Raw genomic sequence first — 23155 nt, forward strand, 5'->3', positions numbered from 1 at the left:
GCAGCCACGGTCACACAAAGGCGATGGTGGGAAAGTGTCATAAGTGGTGGACGAAGATGAGACACAATTGCCAGAAAGTCAGGAGGAGGACCAGGGTGTGGAAGTGGAAGATGAGGTGGTGGATGATATAGTAACTGACCCAACATGGAGGACATGCAGAGCGAGGACAAAAGCACACAGGGGGAGGGAGGTAGAGCACCCCAACAGGCAGGAAGAAGCAGTGTGGTGGCCGCAGACAGAAGGAAGGCAACCATTCCCCATAACACCAACATGAAGGAAGTTGCCAGTACAACTTTTAAGTCTTCCCGAGTCTGGTTGTTTTTTAAAGACTCTGCCGATAACCCCGAAAAGGTCATTTGCACCACCTGCCAGGCCAGCATCAGCAGGGGTGGCAAAACGACCAGCCTGACCACCACCAACATGATCAGGCACATGGCAGCAAAGCATCCGACTTTAGTGGCCGAACCCCAGGGTCCAGTAACAGTGTCTGCAGGTGGCACCATTGCTTCTTCCGCTGTTGTGCATGCAAGACAATCCCCTGTCCATGGTACATGCGAAGATGTCTCCTGCCTTGCACCTGTGGTTGCACACTCTCAAGTAGCAGCATCAGGAAGCACATCCATGTCCTTGTCCCAACGCAGCGTTCAGTTATCCATACCCCAGTCCTTGGAATGCAAGCGCAAATATGCAGCCAACGCCCCACAGGCCACACTACTAAATTCTCACATTTCATGACTGCTTGCGCTCGAAATGTTGCCTTTTCGGCTCATGGAGACGGAAGCATTCTGCAATCTGATGGTGGCGGCTGTCCCTCGGTACTCGGTCCCCAGCTGCCACTATTTATCCTGGTGTGCATTACACAAGCACATGTCCCAAAACATTAGCCGTGCCCTCAACAATGCAGTTACTTGGAAAGTCCACTTAACCACGGACACGTGGACAAGTGCTTGTGGGCAGGGATGGTACATCTCGCTGATGGCACACTGGGTTAACATAGTGGAAGCCGGGACCCAGTCGGACTTTGGGACAGAACACGTCCTCCCGACGCCAAGGATTGCGAGCCCTTGGTCAATCAGGGTCGCCCCCGCGGTCTACAGCTCCTGCACATCATGTTCCTCAGCCTTCTCCTCCTCTTCAGCCTCCATCTCCGAAATTACCACATCAGTCACAAGCTGGAAGCACTGCAGCACTGCCTCGGCCAAGCGACAACAGGCTGTGCTGAAGCTAATATGCTTAGGTGAAAAAACGCACAATGCTGAAGAGTTGTGGCCAGCTCTGAAAGAGCAGGCAGATCTGTGGCTCACACCGCTGAACCTACAGCCAGGCATGGTCGTGTGTGACAATGGCCGGAACCTGGTGGCGGCTCTGAGGCGAGGCGAGCTCACACATGTACCATGCCTGGCCCATGTGCTTAACCTCGTGGTTCAGCGGTTTCTCAAATCCTACCCGGAGCTGCCGGATCTGCTTCTTAAAGTACGCCACTTGTGTGCCCATTTTAGAAAGTCAGCTACAGCTTCTGCCGCCCTTGCCGTGTTTCAGCAGTGTTTGCAGCTTCCGGCTCACAGACTAGTGTGTGATGTCCCCACGCATTGGAACTCTACACTGCAGATGTTGGGAAGGATTTGTGAGCAGAAGAGGGCAGTTGTTGAGTACCAGCATCAACAAGGCTGTCGGTATTCAGTTTAGACTCCACACATAAGACCTCAGGAGTGGACATGTACCATCTTCCAAAACTTTGAGGACTCCACCAAGATTGTGTTCGGCGATGACGCCATAATTGGCATTACCATCCCGCTTCTCTGTCTTCTGAAACGCTCTCTGCTCACAATGAAAGAGGATGCACTGCAGGCGGAGCACGATGAGATGGAGCAAGGAACCATACAGTGTGATTGCACACAGCCAAGCCTCATCTCATCCCAACGTGGATTGGGTGACAATGAGGAAGAGGAGGAGGAAGAAGGACAGGAGCTAGTTTCATGCACTATAGACGGTACTACCTGCACAGCTGTCATACTGTCAGTTCAGTGTGGATGGCTAGAAGACAGAGAGGAGGAGGAGGAGAGCATGGTCAGACATCCTCTTGGTGAGGACATGGAAGTCTTGCCTGTTAGTAGTCTGGCACGCATGTCTGAGTTTGTTACGCTGCCTTTCCCATGACCCTCGCGTTCTCAAAATTTTGGGTGACAGTCATTAATGGTTGGTGACACTTCTAGACCCACGCTACAAGGAGAATTTTATATCTCTTATTCCTGAGGCGGACAGGTCTACAAAAATGGGGCTGTACCAGAAGGCCCTTGTTGCAAAACTATTAAAAAAATTCCCATCTGAAAACGCTGGCGGCAGAGGGCACACTTCGTTGGACATCCAAGTACAGACGAGAGAGACACAACTTCAATCCAGCAGAGGCAGGGGAACACTGTCAAATTCTGGAAGAGTTTTCTCAGACCATCCCATCGCACAGGACCTGAGGCGTGGGGTACTCTCACAAGGAGTGCAAAGTTTGGTAAGATGCTGAGGGAGTACCTTGCCGACTGTACCAACATCCTCCATGATTCCGCTGTGCCTTATAATTATTGGGTATCCAAGCTGGATATGTTGAATGAACTGGCTCTCTATGCCTTGGAGGTCCTGGCCTGCCCTGCTGCAAGCGTTTTATCAGAGCGTTTTTTTTTTAATGCCGCTGGTGGAATTATAACTGATCAGCGCATCCGCCTGTCAACTGAAAATGCTGACAGGCTGACTCTTATAAAAATGAACAAGGGCTGGATTGGGCCAGACTTCTCAACATCACCGAATGATAGCAGCGTAACATAAACTCACTCCAGTGTATTTTCTTGGAAGGTGTATTCCCATGCACCTTCTCACACCCACACATGGGTATATGCTTCCTGATTTTGGCTATTTGCTCTCGTCCTCCTCCTTATCCTCATCCTCCACCACTATATCACCAGGGTGACCGTGGTCCGTGATGCAACACCCACATAATTTTTTTAAAGGGTGTTTATGATGTCCGTGAAAATTATTTTTTTTATCCAGTATGTTCATGTATACCCTCCAGGGGTAAAGGTTTGTCAGCCCATACACTTAGTGCATGGGCATTGCAAGGAGGCCCGCTCCTTTCTAATGGGAACATTTTTTTTATGAGGCCCTCCTCCACGTCTCTTCCAAGGGGCATTGAAGTGCCTCCAAATTTTTGGCAGCCCTTGCATTTACTGCATAGGCCAACACTATGGGAGACTCTCTTCTTTCTAATGGGAATTTGTCGTTAATGTGGCCCTGCTCTATGTCTCTTTCAATTGTTAGTGGGGTTTTTCCTAAATTTGGTCAGCCGTTGGACTCACTCCATACCCTATAACTGTATAGCAGACCCTCTCCTTTCTTATGGGAATTTGTCGTTACTGTGGCACTGCTTAATGTGTCTTTCATTTCTTACTGGGGTTTTTCCTAAAATTGGTCAGCCGTTGGACTCACTGCATACCCTATAACTGTATAGCAGACGCTCTCCTTTCTAATGGGAACATGTCGTACCTTGTTACTGTGACCCTGCTCTATGTGTCTTTAATTTCTTAGTGGGGTTTTTCCTAATTTGGTCAGCCATTGGACTCACTGCATACCCTATAACTGTATAGCAAACCCTCTCCTTTCTAATGGGAATTTGTCATTACTGTGGCCCTGCTCTATGTGTCTATAATTTCTTAGTGGGTTTTTTCATAAATTCGGTAAGCCGTTGAACTCACTGCATACCCTATAACTGTATAGCAGACCCTCTAATTTCTAATGGGAACATATCGTACTTGTTACTGTGGCCCTGCTCTATGTGTCTTTAAATTCTTAGTTTGGTTTTTCCTAAAATTGGTCAGCCTTTGGACTCACTCCATACCCTATAACAGTATAGCAGACTCTCTCCTAATGGAATTTGTTGTTACAGTGGCCCTGCTCTATGTGTCTTTAATTTCTAAGTAGGGTTTTTCCTAAATTTGGTCAGCCGTTCGACTCGCAGCATACCCTATAATTGTATAGCAGACCTTCTCCTTTCTAATGGGAACATGTCGTACCTTGTTACTGTGACCCTGCTCTATGTGTCTTTAATTTCTTAGTGGGGTTTTTCCTAAATTTGATCAGCCGTTGGACTCACTGCATATGTAGCACCCTGAGGACTCGGCTGCTACAGGGGTATTACACCTCAAGCCAGAGGTGTGGTATTCCACTCCCGGGTACGGATGGAGTGTGGAACTGGGCTCAGATAGCTGCATGCACTACATACATCCCATTTCCGGGGGACAGATCGACGGTACTCCCACCAATATATGTGCAGGTACGATAGTGTCTGTCCCTGGCTGGAGTGGGAGGGGGGTGGAACATCCCAGTAGTGTAGGGGCAGATAGGGGGAGCAGTCTAGGTAAGGCTAGGAGCTCATTGGGTGCTGGTCACCTGAGCTCACACATAGAGGGAGTATATAAGGTGGGCACCATCTTAGGACAGGGTCTTTTGTAGAGTGAGTCAGAGGAGCAGAGCAGAGAAGCTCATCCAGAAGGGCTGACAGGGAGTTGTGGTTCCGGCTGGGCCCAGCTCCAAGGCCAAGTCAGAGAGAGAGAGAGGAGTCAGAAGGACCCAGAGAGAAGAAGAAGGAACCCCAAGACCCCAGAATACAAACAGCAGGTTGAAGGGTTGGCACCCAGGGTACCGGATCCCAAGCTGGCAGAGAGAAAAGCACACCTTAGCCAGAGACCGGAGGTTGTGGGCAGGATCTGCCACGACCCTCACTAAATCCACTAGGAAAGCATACCAAGTATAGGGTCAGGGAACCCAGAAGAGGTGTACCCACCAAGAGACCCGAGGGAGCCGGACATAAGTGGATCCCTAGTGAGAACGGCCAGAAGAGAGGGAAAGTCAGAAAGGGAGCTCAGGACCACGCTCCAGAATTACTTGGGGGTTGGCTGAGTCCAGGACCTGGTGGACGCAGCACGACTCGGGTGGTCGCTTCAGGCCAGAGTGACCATAAGAACACCCGTAAGTAAAAACCCCTGAACTGCACAGCCCGACTCTGAGTCTTCTTGCTGATTCATCCTGCACCTTCACAACCACCATCCTCTACATCTGACCCCCTGAGGCTATACCCCTCCCGTTGGGGGTTATACTATCACAGCTGCACACACACCACCAGCCTCAGCGGACCCTTCTGCAGCGGCGGCCTTTTGACCGCAAATCAACGGGTGGCGTAGTCGACACTAAAGAACATTTAACAACATCTGTAAAGACTGCCACACACTGAGTTTGACACCCTGGGCACGGACCGGGTCGCCGCCACTCGGAGACTACAACCCCCATCTGATCCGGTTCCGGGTATCCCCAAACAGCACTGGCCCAGGGGGCGCGTCAACTTTGGCGTAGTCGGCAGGATTTCGTGCCCACAACCACCGGGTACTGTGTGCCTGAAGAGAAGTTCAAATTTACCTTATGAAGAAGTCTCCCGCCGGTTCCAGAGGGTCCCCGCCATGGGACGCCATCACGGATCGTTTCCCGCCGGTTGCCCGCCATCTGCAGCTTTTTCCCGCCATCCACGGAGTTTCCCGCCACTGGGAAACGATTCCCGCCATTTCCAGAAGATTTCCCGCCTTGGAAGAGCGGACGCCATTATGGGCGTGCCAGAGGGTGGCAAGAGGCCACCTCCCATCGTGGGCCAGGTCAAGGAATGGCGCCAAAAGTGGAAACCGCCCCCACCAACAGAGACTGTGATGCTGGAGATGTCCATCAGCGTGAGAGAACTGCCCCTGGAACTGACAATCACAAAGTTGCCCCGGGACCACCTTCAATGTGGGCGGAGACAGAACAAAACGGAGAAGATGGGTGCAGCCTGGAGGAGTCTGGAGAGAGCGCACCCGGAGACAAGAAGTCGGGAGAGGACTCCGGAGAAGTCGTACCCGGAGATGGAAGGAGAGGCAGGCAGCACCGACCCAGTGGTCAGGAGCCTGTTGCAAGCAACAACCCCACTAGGCTTAGTGGAGATCCTGGCACAGCTCCCCCGAGACCGGGAGCGTGCACAGATCGCACTGGAGGGCTTGGCTCAGAGGATGGCCCGAGTGCAGCGGGACGTACTGGCCGCATGGAGCAGAGAGATGGCCCAGCAGGCTGGAACCCGCCAGCGAAGCACGCCACCCGAGACGAGGAGACAGACCGCCTCTGAGGATGGTGCAGGAGGAGTGAAGGCCGGAGACGGCGCCGAGGAGGGAGCTGAACAGATGGAGGCAGGTAAAGGGGACGTCCCTACCCCGAGCCGAGAAACCGCGTGCCTGCCCCAGCTCCCCGTCGCAGAGCCCGAAACTCCCCTTGCCGTGCCCGTCGCTGCATCGTCACCGCTCCAGACAAGGCCTCAAGCAGAAGCCGCGGCCGCGACCCCTGTGACGTCACGCGCCTCAACCCTGAGCGCGGTAAAGAAGGAAACACCACCGGCCTGGTCGCAAGGTCCAGTACCCCCGGGCGCCGCAGTACCAACAGCGCCCTCTACCTCTACTGAGCCACCGGCCTGGTCGCTGGGCCAAGTAACCCCGGGCGCCGCCGTCTTCACGGTGCCCTTTACCTTCAGGGTGCCCCAAGCCTGGTCGCAAGGCCTAGTGAACCCGGGCGCCGCTACCACCACCGCGCCCTCAACGTCCACCGTGCCGCACCTGGGTGAAGACTTGTTTGCCCAGCACACGTGCCCGGATGGGCAGCCCTTTGTGTGGCCACCGGAGTTCCACCATCCCCGACTCCGGAAAGAAAGACCCCTAGATGAGCCCCTGATTCCGGTTCCGAAGCCCGTTAAGATCACCCCACTCTCGTTGGAGGAAGCGCAGTTTGCGTGGGACCCCACCGGAGGAGACCTCATGGGATTCACCCAAGAGACTCGGGCAGCCGCAGCTGAGCGTGCGGAGTGCTGCCGGCAGCAGTTAGAGGTCTTTGACCGCGAGCGAAGAGAGAGGCGGGTCCGAGAGCAGCGGCTGCAGGAACAGAGTGCAGAGCAGAAGAGCTGGACCAGGAGGAACCCCCGTGCAGCCCACGGTCCCCGTGCCACCGGGACTGTAATTAAATTCCAACTGCAGCACGGTTGGGGTTTCATCAGGGATCATCACACCCCCGGCGACGTCTTTGTCACCCGCAGAGACGTGGAGTCCCATCTGCCGGAGGGACACAGAGGTCGTGACCTATATGTAGGGGACGAGGTCACGTTCACCCGGCACAAGTGTGCCAAAGGACCCTACGCTCTCCATGTACACCGGCTGACGGAGGAGGAGCTACGGTGTGAAGAAGAGCAAGAGGACCCGGACGGGTCTGAAGGAGGAGCAGGAGTACGCCGTCATTAAAGTACGGTAAAGAGACTGTACATAGTTACCCGTCAGGGTATATGCCATGCTGCTAACTTAAAATAAGGTCCCCGTTGGGACAAGTGTGAACTGTTCCAGTGTGTCCCATCTCCCCACAGGCTGAGGACTGTGAGCAGCCATCCCTTTTCCCCACTGGTCGAGGACTGAGAGCGGCCACCTTCCCTTGTATATAGTTGCGCTTTCTAAGGCGCCCCCTACCGGTTTTATAGGAAACTGTTGTTTTTCTACAAGAGACTGTTGCACTTTACCCGGTCACAAGTTGCACCGTGGCCGGAGGAACAAGAGTGTTATTTATAAAAAGCTTTATATGAAAAGTTTATGCTGATGTTTTATATGTTTATGTTTTATGAAAAAAAAAAAAAAGTATGTTTATGGATGTTTATTCTCTTACAGCCCGAGGACGTGCTGTGATTTACCAGGGGGGAATGTAGCACCCTGAGGACTCGGCTGCTACAGGGGTATTACACCTCAAGCCAGAGGTGTGGTATTCCACTCCCGGGTAAGGATGGAGTGTGGAACTGGGCTCAGATAGCTGCATGCACTACATACATCCCATTTCCGGGGGACAGATCGACGGTACTCCCACCAATATATGTGCAGGTACGATAGTGTCTGTCCCTGGCTGGAGTGGGAGGGGGGTGGAACATCCCAGTAGTGTAGGGGCAGATAGGGGGAGCAGTCTGGGTAAGGCTAGGAGCTCATTGGGTGCTGGTCACCTGAGCTCACACATAGAGGGAGTATATAAGGTGGGCACCATCTTAGGACAGGGTCTTTTGTAGAGTGAGTCAGAGGAGCAGAGCAGAGAAGCTCATCCAGAAGGGCTGACAGGGAGTTGTGGTTCCGGCTGGGCCCAGCTCCAAGGCCAAGTCAGAGAGAGGGAGAGGAGTCAGAAGGACCCAAAGAGAAGAAGAAGGAACCCCAAGACCCCAGAATACAAACAGCAGGGTGAAGGGTTGGCACCCAGGGTACCGGATCCCAAGCTGGCAGAGAGAAAAGCACACCTTAGCCAGAGACCGGAGGTTGTGGGCAGGATCTGCCACGACCCTCACTAAATCCACTAGGAAAGCATACCAAGTATAGGGTCAGGGAACCCAGAAGAGGTGTACCCACCAAGAGACCCGAGGGAGCCGGACATAAGTGGATCCCTAGTGAGAACGGCCAGAAGAGAGGGAAAGTCAGAAAGGGAGCTCAGGACCACGCTCCAGAATTACTTGGGGGTTGGCTGAGTCCAGGACCTGGTGGACGCAGCACGACTCGGGTGGTCGCTTCAGGCCAGAGTGACCATAAGAACACCCGTAAGTAAAAACCCCTGAACTGCACAGCCCGACTCTGAGTCTTCTTGCTGATTCATCCTGCACCTTCACAACCACCATCCTCTACATCTGACCCCCTGAGGCTATACCCCTCCCGTTGGGGGTTATACTATCACAGCTGCACACACACCACCAGCCTCAGCGGACCCTTCTGCAGCGGCGGCCTTTTGACCGCAAATCAACGGGTGGCGTAGTCGACACTAAAGAACATTTAACAACATCTGTAAAGACTGCCACACACTGAGTTTGACACCCTGGGCACGGACCGGGTCGCCGCCACTCGGAGACTACAACCCCCATCTGATCCGGTTCCGGGTATCCCCAAACAGCACTGGCCCAGGGGGCGCGTCACATACCCTATAACTGTATAGCAGACCCTCTCCTTTCTAATGGGAATTTGTCGTTCCCGTGACCCTGCTCTAGGTGTCTAGTGAGTGGGGCAACATGCGAGCAATTTTAGCGAAACATTGGTCTATTCTTGGTGCAGAATCCTCACTAACTCAGGTCCTAGGTGATAAGCCATCTATGACCCCAAGGAGGGCTCGGAATTTGAGTGACCTCATTGTTAGAAGTCACTATGTCCCTCCCAATAATACATTTCTGTCTTCCTTTAAACCCACATTAGGATGTTATCCCTGTGGGCACTGCCTTGCCTGTTCGAACGTTCTTCGCTGCAAAACCTTTGACTCCGCTGGGGGTGATCGGCAATTTAAGATTCTACAATGGATTTCTTGTGGTAGTAGGAATGTTATTTACTACGCCACATGTGGATGTTCCCTTATCTATATAGGACTCACCTCCAGGGAGTTCAGAGTTAGAATACGAGAACATGTTAGGGATATTATTGCAGCGAAGAACGTGATTGACTTGTCAGATCTTAAAACGATTCCTCGCCATTTCAAGGATCATCATAATTGTGATCCTCGATCTCTCATGATTAGAGGTATAGAACTGGTCCATTTGGGGTCCAGAGGTGGCAATATTAAAAAACTTCTTGCACAACGTGAAGCACGGTGGATAGTTACACTCTGGCCTCAATGAGTCACTCAGTTTTGCCTCATTTATTTAATGGTTCCTTCTCTATTAAGAATATATACTTCCTTTGACCATACATTGTTACCTCTGATTTTCTTCTCTTTTCCCCTCCCCTCTTCCCCCCCCCCCCTTCTTCTGATTGGGGTTTTGTATTGGGGTTGATTTTTCTATTTTAATATTGTTTCATTTTTATTGATTTTATTTTATTGTATTCCATCTAGGACTTTCCCTTAATTCCTTTGGTCATATCAGCAATACAGCAATTATCATACTATGCACTTTATCTATGGACGACCAGCTTGGGATTTATGTAGTTCTCCTCTCCTCTTGTTGGACTTCAATTTAGTGCTATGCCACATGGAATCAAGTTATTCTATGCTATGTTATTGTGCTTATTATACTATACTATGCTATTATGTATATACATATGTATATTATATTGTATTGTGGCTTTTTCTATATTGTTTACTGTTTGAGGGGGTTTCCGGATGGTCGTTCCTATATTCACCATTGGTGGCGCTGTGGTGCGCCTCCCGTGTCCGCGTTCCCGTGCCGCTTCCCGGCGTCTCTATGCCCGTGCATGCACTGTGTCGGTTGGTTCTCTGACTGACTTGGTGCGTGCACTTTGGGGCTTGACTGCCGGGGATGCGGCGGGGGGGCGCGGCCTGCTGGATGCGCATGCGCCGAATGTAGCAGCGTCATTGGTTGGCTGCCGGTCACGTGTTATTACACGTGACCGGTTGCCAAGGATACTTAAAGGTCCTGGTTGGACAATACTACACCGTCCCTTGAGAAAGCAACGCATTGTCCACGCGAAACGCGCGTTGGGTAGGTGTTTTTTGTACCTTTTGTACCTTTTTCATCCCCACTTGGGGGGTTCTCAGCCCTTGGGTTAGTGCCTTGACTATTTATTGATGTTTTACTATTCAGCCTAGTGTATTTTCACTTGCATTGCCTTTTGCCCCTTACTGTTTTTAGATTTTGTACGGATTATGGGGTATTCCAGCAGTATTTTCTGCTCCCCTGCTTACTCTTTGAGTGGCTTGGCGTGCTTAGTGTCTATTACTTGCTGTACATCATGTTTTGCACTTTAATGTCGCCTACCTGAGGTCTGATTATTTCTGTTTGGGGTCTCTGCTCTTTTTGCACACATCATGATTCATATTCCCTCTTATGGACTTTACATGTACTTTTTAGTGTATTTATACCAATAATAAAATTCCTTTTGTATTTGCATTTTGAAAGCTCCGTTTCTGTCTCTTGTTGTTTATGTATTTTGGAGCTATGTTGCTGGTTTGACACGTGTGTGCTTGTAGACTTATATGGGCACTGACTTGCCTCCAGCAATTATGTTTTTGGGTTTGATTTTGCTAATACCCTATAATTGTATAGCAGACCTTCTCCTTTCTAATGGGAACATGTCGTACCTTGTTACTGTGACCCTGCTCTATGTGTCTTTAATTTCTTAGTGGGGTTTTTCCTAAATTTGATCAGCCGTTGGACTCACTGCATACCCTATAACTGTATAGCAGACCCTCTCCTTTCTAATGGGAATTTGTCGTTCCTGTGACCCTGCTCTAGGTGTCTATAATTTCTTAGTGGGGTTTTTCATAAATTTGGTCAGCTGTTGGACTCACTGCATACCCTATAACTGTATAGCAGACTCTCTCCTTTCTAAATGGAATTTGTCGCTACAGTGGCCCTGCTCCATGTGTCTTTAATTTCTAAGTGGGGTTTTTCCTAAATTTGGTCAGCCGTTGGACTCGCTGCATACCCTATAATTGTATAGCAGACCCTCTCCTTTCTAATGGGAACATGTCGTACCTTGTTACTGTGGCCCTGTTCTATGTGTCTTTAAATTCTTAAAGGGGTTTTTCCTAAAATTGGTCAGCCGTTGGACTCACTGCATACCCCATAACTGTAAAGCAGACTCTCTCCTTTCTAAATGGAATTTTTCATTACTGTGGCCCTGCTCTGTGTGTCTTTAATTTCTTAGCGGGGTTTTTCCTTAAATTGGTCAGCCGTTGGACTCACTACATGCCCTATAACTGTATAGCAGACTCTCTCCTTTCTAAATTGAATTTGTCATTACTGTGGCCCTGCTCTATGTGTCTTTAAATTCTTAGTGGGGGTTTTCCCAAAATTTGGCAGCCCTTGCAGTCAAAGCATGGGCATTACCACTATAGGAGACCCGCTCCTTTATAATGGGAACATTTTTTTTACTGAGACCCTCCTCTATGTCTCTTCAAAGGGGTATTGGGTTGCGTCCAAATTTTTGGCCGCCCTTGCAGTCACTGGATACGCAATAACAGTATAGGAGACCCACTTGTTAATAATGGGAACAACAAAGCATAGCCGGCTGATGGCTCTCTAACAATAGCAAGGGCCGACTGCTGGCCTTTAAAGAATAGTAAGGGCCGTCTGATGGCCCTATAAGAATAGGCTTTATGACTTTCAGAGTCCCTCCATCGTTAATAAAACAGGATGTGTCTGATGATGTGACACACACCACATTGCCAGATAAGGTTGTAACATGTTAAAATGACATTTCCCGGTGAATGTATTTGTCTTAAAAAATAACGTAAAAAAGCCAAAACAATAGGATCTTTCTTTAGTATAAAAAACAGCATCACCAATTTAACCTCAATGTAATCACATTGTTCAGCTTCTGAACCTCCTCCTCCATCTCCGAAATGACCACATCAGTCACAAGCTGACAGCACTGCAGCACTGCCTTGGCCAAGCGGCAACAGGCTGTGCTGAAGATAACATGCTTAATTGACAAACCGCCCAGCGCTGCAGATATTGAAAGTTGTAACACAGCAGCCTGATCTGTGGCTCTCACCGCTGAACATACAGCCAGGCATGGGAGTGTGTGACAATGGGCGGAACCTGGTGACGGAGAAATGACAGCTGGAGTAGATACGGTTTCCCTCTATGCCAGTCCTTTCACCGAGCTAAATACAACTCTCAGCGAAAAAAGCTGTGGACTGGCTCCGTACTGTCCCTGGCCACATTCACCTTTCCATGTGTTTGTGGTTAGGCGGTCCTTCCCAGTAAGTGCACTCGGGAGGGCACGGGTAATGTTGTGGGACCCGTGCTTGTGGAAGGTAGAGACGATACCGCGAGAATTAGTGGCGGCTGGGGACCGAGTATGGACACCCGGCCGCCGCCGGCATGAGGTTATGAAAAGCTTCCGCCTCCACGAGCCTAAAAGGCCACATTTCAAGTGAAAGCAGCTTTAGAGGACTTCCTGGGAGAAATGACAGCTGGGTAGATATGGTTTCCCAAGTCCTTTCCTTTCACCAAGCTAAAGAATATGGCTGTGGTGAAATTCAACTCAGCAAAAAAAGCTGTGGACTGGCTTCGTACCGTCCCTAGCCACATTCACCTGTCCACGTGTTTGTGGTTAGGCGGTCCTTCCCAATAAGTGCACTGGGGAGGGCACGGGTAATGTTGTGGGACCCGTGCTTGTGGAAGGTGGAGACGATATCGGGAAAAATAATGACGGTTGGGGACCAAGTATGGATACCCGGTCACCGCCGCCATAAGATTGTGGACAGCTTTCGGCTCCACGAGCCTAAAAGGCCACATTTTAAGTGCAAGCAGCTGCCCAGAAATCTGTCAGTTTAGTGTTGCGGCCTGTGGGTGGGTGGGTGGCTGGCTGCATACTTGCGCTTGCATTCCAAGTAAGAGAAAACTAAGCAGATGGTGGCCTCTATCATCATCATGGCCTCACCTCGGCACTATGAACTCTCCTGAAGGAGGAGCCAGAGCCCATCGGAGGAGTCTGCGGTTCTCTGGTGGGCCTGTCCATCCCTGCCGAGAAGCAGCCCTGGCTAAGAAAAGTGTGGGGAAAGGTTCCTGGACATTCTATGGCTGCTTTTTTAATGTGGATCGGACATGCTTATGTTATTTCTTAAACTGCATTGCAGATCAGGCCATTGTCCAACTCTGTATTCATGAAATTAAATGCGCAAAGAAAGATGTTTGTGTGTCAAAGCACCACCGACAAGTGCGAGTTGATGTTGGATGGGCTGCCATTGCTTCTGCAACAAACTGCATTAGAGGACTTCCAGGGAGAAATGACACCCAGGGTAGATACGGTTTCCCTCTATGCCAGTCCTTTCACCGAGCTAAATACAACTCTCAGCAAAAAAAGCTGTGGACTGGCTCCGCATCGTCCTTGGCCACATTCACCTGTCCACGTGTTTATGGTTAGGCGGTCCTTCCCAGTAAGTGCACTGGGGAGAGCACGGGTAATGTTGTGGGACCCGTGCTTGTGGAAGGCGGAGACGACACCGGGAGAAACAGTGGTGCTGGGGACCGAGTAAGGACACCCGGCCACCGCCGGCATGAGGTTATGAAAAGCTTCTGCCTCCACGAGCCTAAAAGGCCACATTTCAAGTGCAAGCAGCTGTCAAAAATTTGGCAGAATATTATTGCAGCCTTTGGGTGGGTGGCTGGCTGCATACTTGCGCTTGCATTCCAAGGAATGGGGTAGGGACAACTGAACGCTACACTGGGACAAGGACATGGACGGTGATTGTTGCAATGACAGGTGCATGGCGGGAGGCATCTTTGCATGCGCCAAGGATCATTTATGATGGGCACACTTTTAGGAAGTGACCTGAGAGTCAGAAATGCTTCCAGAGGCCTACCCCATGCTGTTCCCATGTCTTTTCAGCACTGTATGCATGTGTCTGATGATGTGTCACACACCACATGGCCAGATAAGGTTGTAAAATGTTAAAATGACATTTCCCAGTGAATGCATTTGTCTTGGTTGAAAGCAATGCAAAAGTGCAAAAACGCATCAAAGACGCTATGTGTGAACATAGCCCAAAGTGTGGTGGAGCATTTTTGTTTTTGGTTATTTATTTTGCCTTATATACAAGTCATTACCCTGAAAAGGATGTTCCTTAACATATTTCCCAGGAAAATCCATTTTGGTTTAGTTTTTGGATGTTTTATTGTGAGTCCGTAAAAGTGGCGTAATACTCTGACAACATTGTTGACAGCAGTGACCTGGGAGTCAGAAATGTTTCCAGGGGTCTTCCACATGCTGTTCCCTTGTCATTTGAGCACTGTTCCCATCGATTTGGGCAATTTTTAGGCCCTCTGCAGACCGCCGGGGGGAGCCGCCTGAAAAATGCTCGGGTTTCCCATAGACTTACATTGGGCTCGTTGCTCGGGTGGAGCACCCGAGTATTCCAATGTGGTCGACCCGAGCAACGAGTACCCGAGTATTTTAGTGCTCGCTCATCACTAGTTAGGAGACCAGAGGCTGGTCCGGAAATGCAATTTTAGGTCTTATACAGGCTTAAAAATGGTCTGACTGTAGAAGAGTGTAAAAGAAAAGCTCAATGTTGTTTCACTTTTTAAACAGGTCATATGTAAATCAAGTCTTGTCCATTTGTTTCATAAATATATAAATCTGATATAGATTTTAAAAAGTTACGTTTAAGAATCTTAGCAAAATACATTCAAAAGTTTAGAGCAATCTTACAGAAAATATAGGGACAAGAATTGTTTTTCTTTCATTGGCAGTTATTGATCCAGGAATTTGCTGGTCTGTCTCATTAACACTTTTATTACCCTGTCAATCACGCCAGCTCTTGTGCTTACCAAAGGCTGAAAGGATTTACAGTTATTAACAAAACTGCTTGTTGCCTGGAGGTAAAGAGAAATGGTGAAGTTCAGAAAAGAAAAAAAAAAACTGGAATTTTAAAGTTTAAATTTAAAAATTACGGTAAAAAGCCGCAAGGTAATACGTTTTTTAGTTGTTATTTGTATTTTCTAATTTGTAGATGGGAATCTATGGAAATAATTTATTTAGTTTTATGTGTTAAGTTTATTGCTCAGAGCAATGAATAAAGCATAACTTTTATGGCTTGCTTCACTTCTAGACTTGTGTAATTACAACAGATGTTTGTGCTACATTTTATTCAAGATATCTCACAATTACTAAAATTTCTAGAAACAGAGTATTATAAAATTGTAGGAACTGGTTTGCAATTTGGATCAATTTTTCTTTACATGATAATGATACAGTAATCAGGGGCGGAACTACCGACCGTGCAGCCGGTTCATTGAACGGGGGCCCCGAGGGAGAGGGGGCCCCTCCAGCCTCCAGCAGGGCCGCCATCAGGGCATGACTGCCCTGACTCCAGTATGGGGCCCGGCCGGTAGGGGCCCCCTCGGAGCCCCCCCTCTTGTGCGTCTCTCTCCTCATGGGGCCCCCGGCCCCATGCTAAGCGCCGGGTCCGGGACATCAGCGCTGCGCTGCTCTGCTGCGGCAGCGCCTTTATGATTCCCCTGACTTCCGGTCATGTGACCGCGCCGTCACATGACCGGAAGTCAGGAGAACCTGGTGTCAGCGATTTGGACGAGCGCCAGGATTCTGCAGGGATCGCATGGGGGTAAGTATAACAAGTTTTATTTTTTTTTTTTAAATACAATTAACTAGGAGTGGGGGGAAATGGGAGATGCACATGGGGGGGAAGGGGAATGGGAGATGCACATATGGGGGGGGGGATGGGAGATGCACATGGGGGGGAAGGGGAATGGGAGATGCACATATGGGGGGGGAAATGGGAGATGCACATATGGGGGGGGGAAATGGGAGATGCACATATGGGGGGGGGAAATGGGAGATGCACATATGGGGGGGTGAAATGGGAGATGCACATATGGAGGGGGGGGGAATGGGAGATGAACATGGGGGGGGAATGGGAGATGCACATGGGGGTAGGGGGATGAGAGAGGTGCACATGGGGGGGGAATGGGAGATGCACATGGGGGGAGGGGGATGAGAGGTGCACATGTGGGGGAGGGGGATGAGAGAGGTGCACATGTGGGGGAGGGGGATGAGAGAGGTGCACATGTGGGGGATGAGAGAGCTGCACATGGGGGGGGTGGTGAGAGCTGCACATGTGGGGGGATGAGAGATGCACATGGGGAGGGGGATGAGAGATGTGCACATGGGGGGGATGAGAGCTGCACATGGGGGAATTGGGAGAAAATGAGCTGCACATGGGGGAATTGGGAGTAGGGGGATAATGAGCTGCACATAATGAATGTGGGGTGGGGGAGAGTAAATGATGATGGGGTGGGGAGAGCACGGACATGATATAATGAATTGGGGCAGGGGGTGCATGTAAATAATGAATGCGGGGAGCAGGAAGTATAGAGTAGGGGGCGTTGCGGATGCAGGAGTGTAACTGGTAACAAATTGGTGGAAAGAGTAGAGGTTCTAATTAAATTATATATTAAGTGCCTATTTACAGTTAATGGGGGCACCGTGGTGGATTACAATTTATATTTGGAATGGTGGGTGGCATAATAACTATATATTAATGGTGGGTGCACGTCTGTATTCAGCTGCGTAATGTAGAAGTTGGGGAATGTGCTCTAGATAACTGTGTTATTTTATGCAGAGACGAGTCCTGGCTGGAAGACGTGATGGCGGTCTGTGCTGGATGAAGGAGAAAAGCGTAGCTGAAGGACTTCACCTAGAGACGTCACCAGTGAGTCAGTGTATTACATGTACACTTACACTATATACTATGTACCGGGCTCCTGTGTATAATGTCACTGGTGATCACTGTATTACCTGTACACTGACACTATATACAGAGCTCCTGTGTATAATGTCACTGGTGATCACTGTATTACCTGTACACTGACACTATATACAGAGCTCCTGTGTATAATGTCACTGGTGATCACTAGATTACCTGGACACTTAAATTATACATACCATGTATAGAGCTCCCGTGTATAATGACACTTATGGTAATATTAGTAATGTGGTGGTAATATGTGGTCTGGTCATGGTGTGGCAGTTTTTCTTCCTTCTGTGTGGTATTATTCGGTCACTATGTTGTGGTAATATGTGGTCTGGTCATGGTGTGGCGGTATTCCCTGTATGTGGTATTATTGGTCATTTAAAAAAAAATGTATATGACACATTCCCTTAAAGAAAACGAAATAAAAATATATCTAAAAAGAGTATTGGATGTTTTAAGAAAATTTTAATAGGTTAGAGTAGGGCCCGGCCAGAAGAGTCTACCTTATCGTGGTGGCGGCTTTAAAAATCTTTTGGCCAAAACAAAAGCTGCTGGCTATGTATGTGCCGCCGTCACATGGCCGAACGTCAGGAGAACCTGGTGGCAGCGACGTGGACGAGCGCCAGGATTCTGCAGGGATCGCATGGGGGTAAGTATAACAAGTTTTATTTTTTTTAAATACAATTAATTAACTAGGAACGGGGGGGATGAGATGCACGGGGGGGATGAGAGATGCACATGGGGGGGGGGGTGAGAGATTCACATGGGGGGGGGTGAGAGATGCACATGGGGGGGGATGAGAGATGCACATGGGGGGGGATGAGAGATGCACATGGGGGGGATGAGAGATGCACATGGGGGGCGATGAAAGATGCACATGGGGGGCGATGAAAGATGCACATGGGGGGGGATGAGAGATGCACATGGGGGGGTTATGTTTACATAACTTTGTTGCCTTATGAAGGGCAGGGGGGGGCCCCAAAAATTTCTTGCACAGGGGCCCACTACAGTCTGTGTCCGCCCCTGATACAGTTTATTTACAAACATCATTTTTTTATATACAGTGGTGGCCAAAAGTATTGGCACCCCTGCAATTCTGTCAGATAATACTCCGTTTCTTCCTGAAAATGATTGCAATCACAAATTCTTTGGTATTATTATCTTCATTTAATTTGCTTGCAAGGAAAAAACACAAAAGAGAATGAAGCAAAAATGAAATCATGGATCATTTCACACAAAACTCCAAAAATGGGCCAGACAAAAGTATTGGCACCCTCAGCCTAATACTTGGTTGCACAACCTTTAGCCAAAATAACTGCGAACAACCGCTTCCGGTAACCATCAATGAGTTTCTTACAATGCTCTGCTGGAATTGTAGACCATTCTTCTTTGGCAAACTGCTGCAGGTCCCTGATATTTGAAGGGTGCCTTCTCCAAACTGCCATTTTGAGATCTCTCCACAGGTGTTCTATGGGATTCAGGTCTGGACTCATTGCTGGCCACCTTAGAAGTCTCCAGTGCTTTCTCTCAAACCATTTTATAGTGCTTTTGGAAGTGTGTTTTGGGTCATTGTCCTGCTGGAAGACCCATGACTAGTGTTGAGCGATACCTTCCGATATCGGCAAATATCGGATCGGATTGGATCGGACCGATACCCAAAAAGTATCGGATATCGCCGATTCCGATACCGGAAACCAATGCAAGTCAATGGGACAGAAATATCGGAATGAAAATAAACCCTTTCTTTCCTTGTAGGTTAATTCTACATGAAGGAAAACAACTAAGAATAATGTAGAATGTATTGGGGGAGGTGGGGGAGACAATAAAGGCATAGAGATTTAACCCAATCAAATGGAATAGCAGGAATTAATATTTTTTTTAAGACGTTCTGAGTTACGGAAATATTGACTATGTTAAGTATTTTTATATTTTGTCAGATATTTATGTTTCACTACTTCCATGCTCTTCACCTTCTTTTTTACTTCTCCCACACTTTCTCCTTCATCATCCTCAGCATCAGCATCTTTTTCATCCACTTCTTCACCTTCTTCATCTTCTTCTTCACCTTCTTGGTATTATTCTTTTTTTTTACATTCTTCATATTCTTCTTATTCAACTATTATTCTTCTTCATATTCTACTTCTTCATCTTCTTCATATTCTTCTTCTTCATCATATTCTTATTTGTGACAGGCATTCCTGTAGTTGTTATCTATAAAAGTTTGAACATTACACCTTTCGTTCTGCCCGTCACAAAAGATTTACAACAGGATTTGTCCGCGTTCAGTTTGGCCTGCAGCAGCAGGTCTTTTCCAGGAGCACCACGAGGAGGAACGGACTCACCCCCATACACTGCTTAGTCATCTTCTGCTTATAATTTAGATATTATCTTTTGCTCTGATTTTTAGTCTTATGCTTAATGTTCTTCCGCTTTTTGTTCTGCAGCTTCTTGTATTTCTGCTTCTTGGTTTTCTGTCTCTTGTTCTTCTGTATCTTGGTGCTTGTCTTCTCTTCTTTGTCCTCTTGGTCAACTTCTTCAGGGTCATCTTCTTGGTCTTCTTCGGGGTGGTCTTCGGGGTCCTCGTCTTCGGGGTCCTCGTCTTCGGGGTCCTCGTCTTCGGGGTCCTCGTCTTCTTCGGGTTGGTCTTCAGGGTCCTCGTCTTTGGGGTCCTCGTCTTCTTCGGGGTGGTCTTCAGGGTCCTTGTCTTCAGGGTCATCGTCTTCGGGGTCCTCGTCTTCTTCGGGTTGGTCTTCAGGGTCCTCGTCTTCAGGGTCCTCGTCAGGGAGATCCAGAGGGATTACCAAGAACCATTTCAAAAAGCTTGAACTTGGAAATGTAGCAGAAGGTACAAGAAGGCTGAAGAACTACCGAGGACCAGCTGACGGTACTGGAACTCTGTTACTAAGCAGGAGGTACCTGTGCCAGAAAGCACTACCAAGGACCAGCAGATGTTGGTGGAACTTGGATACCGAGAAGGAGGCACCTAATCCAAAGGCACTGCCGAGAACCAGCTGACGGTACTGGAACCCGGATGGGTAGCAGAAGGTACCCATGTAAAAAAAGTTTCAAGGCCGCGAGCCGGCCGCAGTTACCAAAACCCACAGTCCTACAGGGGGTGCTTGTCCTATTGACACTATGGAACCAGCCTTCATTGCCAGATCCCGTAGCCCACATAGGAGTCACCTAAACTGCAGGCACCATAGAGTCGGCTAACCCGACCGCAACACGACAGGACAAAGCATTGGAGGCAAAGTGACGTTGACCCTACCCGGAAACAGCTGGCGTGCTGGAACCAGGCTGGGCAGGAGGGAGTACCCGTGCCAAAGACACTGCTGGGAAACAGCTGGCGGTGCTGGAACCCAGGGTAAGTACTAAAAACAGAGCGGAGCCAGAGGCTTAATTGGAGCAACTTTAAAATCTGTTGTAGTGTGAATGTGGACAGAGCAGGAGAATTTGTCGGACACACAGCAGGGGAACAGCTGACGTTACTGAACCCCAATAACACTGGAGCAAGCGTTGACTGTACAGATGGCACTTCTGAGCAGCAACTAGCGGTATTGGAGTCCAGGGTAAATACTAAAAACAGAGGAGCCAGAGGTGTAATTGGAGCAAGTTTTAAATCAGTAGTACAGTGGATGTGGACAAAGCAGGAGAATTTGCCGGACACACAGCTGGAGAACAGCTGACGTTACTGAACCCCAATAACACTGGAGCAAGCGTTGACTGTGCAGACGGCACTTCTGAGCAGCAACTAGTGGTATTGGAGCCCAGGGTAAATACTAAAAACAGAGGAGTCAGAGGTGTAATTGGAGCAAGTTTTAAATCAGTAGTACAGTGGATGTGGACAGAGCAGGAGAAATTGCCGTCCGCACAGCAGGGGAACAGCTGACATTACTGAACCCCAATGACACGGCAGCAAGTGTTGACTGTGCAGACGGCACTTCCGAGCGCCAACTGGCTGTGTTGGAGCTCAGGGATTACAGTTCAGGTGGTAGAAACATGAACACAACAGGAGACCTGGATGTTGCCAACCAATTATTTATTCTGGAAGAGGACTGGCAAATTCATGAGAGATCCAGGCCTTGTTCATTTTGAGAAAAGTAAGCCGGTCAACGTTATCGGAGGATAGTCGCATGCGACGGTCTGTTAGTACACCACCTGCGGCACTAAAGACGCGTTCCGATAATACACTAGCAGCAGGGCAAGCTAGCACCTCCATTGCATACTGACTAAGCTCTGGCCATGTATCCAGCTTACAGACCCAAAACTTGAAGGGAGAAGAGCCGTCTGGGAGTACACTAAGAGGGCAAGACATGTAGTCTGTCACCATCTGATGAAACGTTGCCTCCTGCTGACTGGAGCCGTCTGTGATGGTGTAGACATTTGTGGCGGCGGGGACACAAAACTTTGCCACATTTCGGCCATACTGGTCTTGCCTTGTGCTGAGGCGCTGCTTCTGCTCCCTCTTTGTGCAGAGCTTCCTCCACTGCCTCGACGCACTGAGCTGCTTTGTAAAGCACTAGCAACACTGCTCTCGGTTGGAATGGAGAACATGATGGAATGCACCAGTGCGTCTTGGCACTCCCGCATTTTACGCTCCCGGTTCAACGGTGTTATGAGGCTTTGTAAGTTGTCCCGGTAGCGAGGATCTAGGAGGGTGGACACCCAATAATCAGCCGTGTTGAGAATGTGGGCGATGCGGCGGTCGTTTCTCAGACACTGCAGCATGAAATCAACCATGTGCTGCAGACTGCCAACTGGCCAAGAAACGCTGTCCCCTGCTTGAGGCGTGATCTCTGCCTGCTCCGCATCACCCCACCCTCGCTCTAGATACTGACTACTAGAGCATTGTGTACCTCCCTCCTCTGGACAGATGTCTTCCTCATCCATTGACTCCTCCTCATCCTCCTCACAAAGTGTCCCCTGCCTAGGCCTTTTGTGAGGAACCACGTTGCGCAGACTGTAGAGAAGCAGATGGCATTTGTGACTCCTCATTAGTGTTGAGCCACCCCCGTAGTGTTCGAGTTCGGTTCGGTTCGTCGAACACCCGTGTGTTCGCCGAACTGTTCGTCGAACTGTTCGTCGAACACCTTCGAACACCGTTAAAACCAATGGCAGGCAAACAAAAACACATAGAAACACATAGAAAACACCTTCAAAGGTGTCCAAAAGCTGACAAACTGCTCAGAAGACATAACTAACACATGGAAAAGTGACAAGTACATATAGTCATGCGAAAAGAAAAGAGGTGGAGGAGTAAAAGGAGGGGGAGACACATATATAGGCATGTCATGCCCTTCTAAAATCCAAAAAGTGAGAAGCCGACACGGCCAGTCCGCTCCTGCCCGTGCCACCTCCGTGTCGCCGGGTTTGTGCCAGAGCCGCGGTGAACCCTGATGGCCAGCCCCCCTCTCCCAATACTGGTGCCTGTCCGCTGGTGGGTCGAGCGAGCCCCCCTGTGGTGGAGGCAGCTCTAAGCTTTTTAATTTAAATTGTCTCTCTAATTTGAATGAATACACTTTAAATCCATTTACAAGGATCTATTGGAGGGCAAGTCTCATGCCAGCAGCCGCGTAATTCCAGCTCCAGTAGCGTCCACTAAAGCTGCTGCAGTTAAAAAGCTTTTATAAGGATCGAGCTCGGCTGTCCACCGCAAGGCATCCTACTGCCAGTCCCAGCCCCTATGCCTTGGGGTGCCTCCTGATGCTCTTCACTGAGTATCCCGTGGTCCCGAAGCATTTCCTTTGAAAAAATGAAGTGTCCAAACTACAGGTGGTGTAGCTTGCTTAACAGCCGGGATAATCCGCTGACTAGCAGACCCTGCTACTAGGCACAAAGTATTTCCTGGGCTAGATGCAGTTAAAAATTTGTAATT

This window comes from Phyllobates terribilis, unplaced genomic scaffold (genome assembly GCF_046119375.1).
Source record: "Phyllobates terribilis strain yellow unplaced genomic scaffold, ASM4611937v1 Scaffold_1__5_contigs__length_1240528914, whole genome shotgun sequence".
Taxonomy (NCBI): Eukaryota; Metazoa; Chordata; class Amphibia; order Anura; family Dendrobatidae; genus Phyllobates; species Phyllobates terribilis.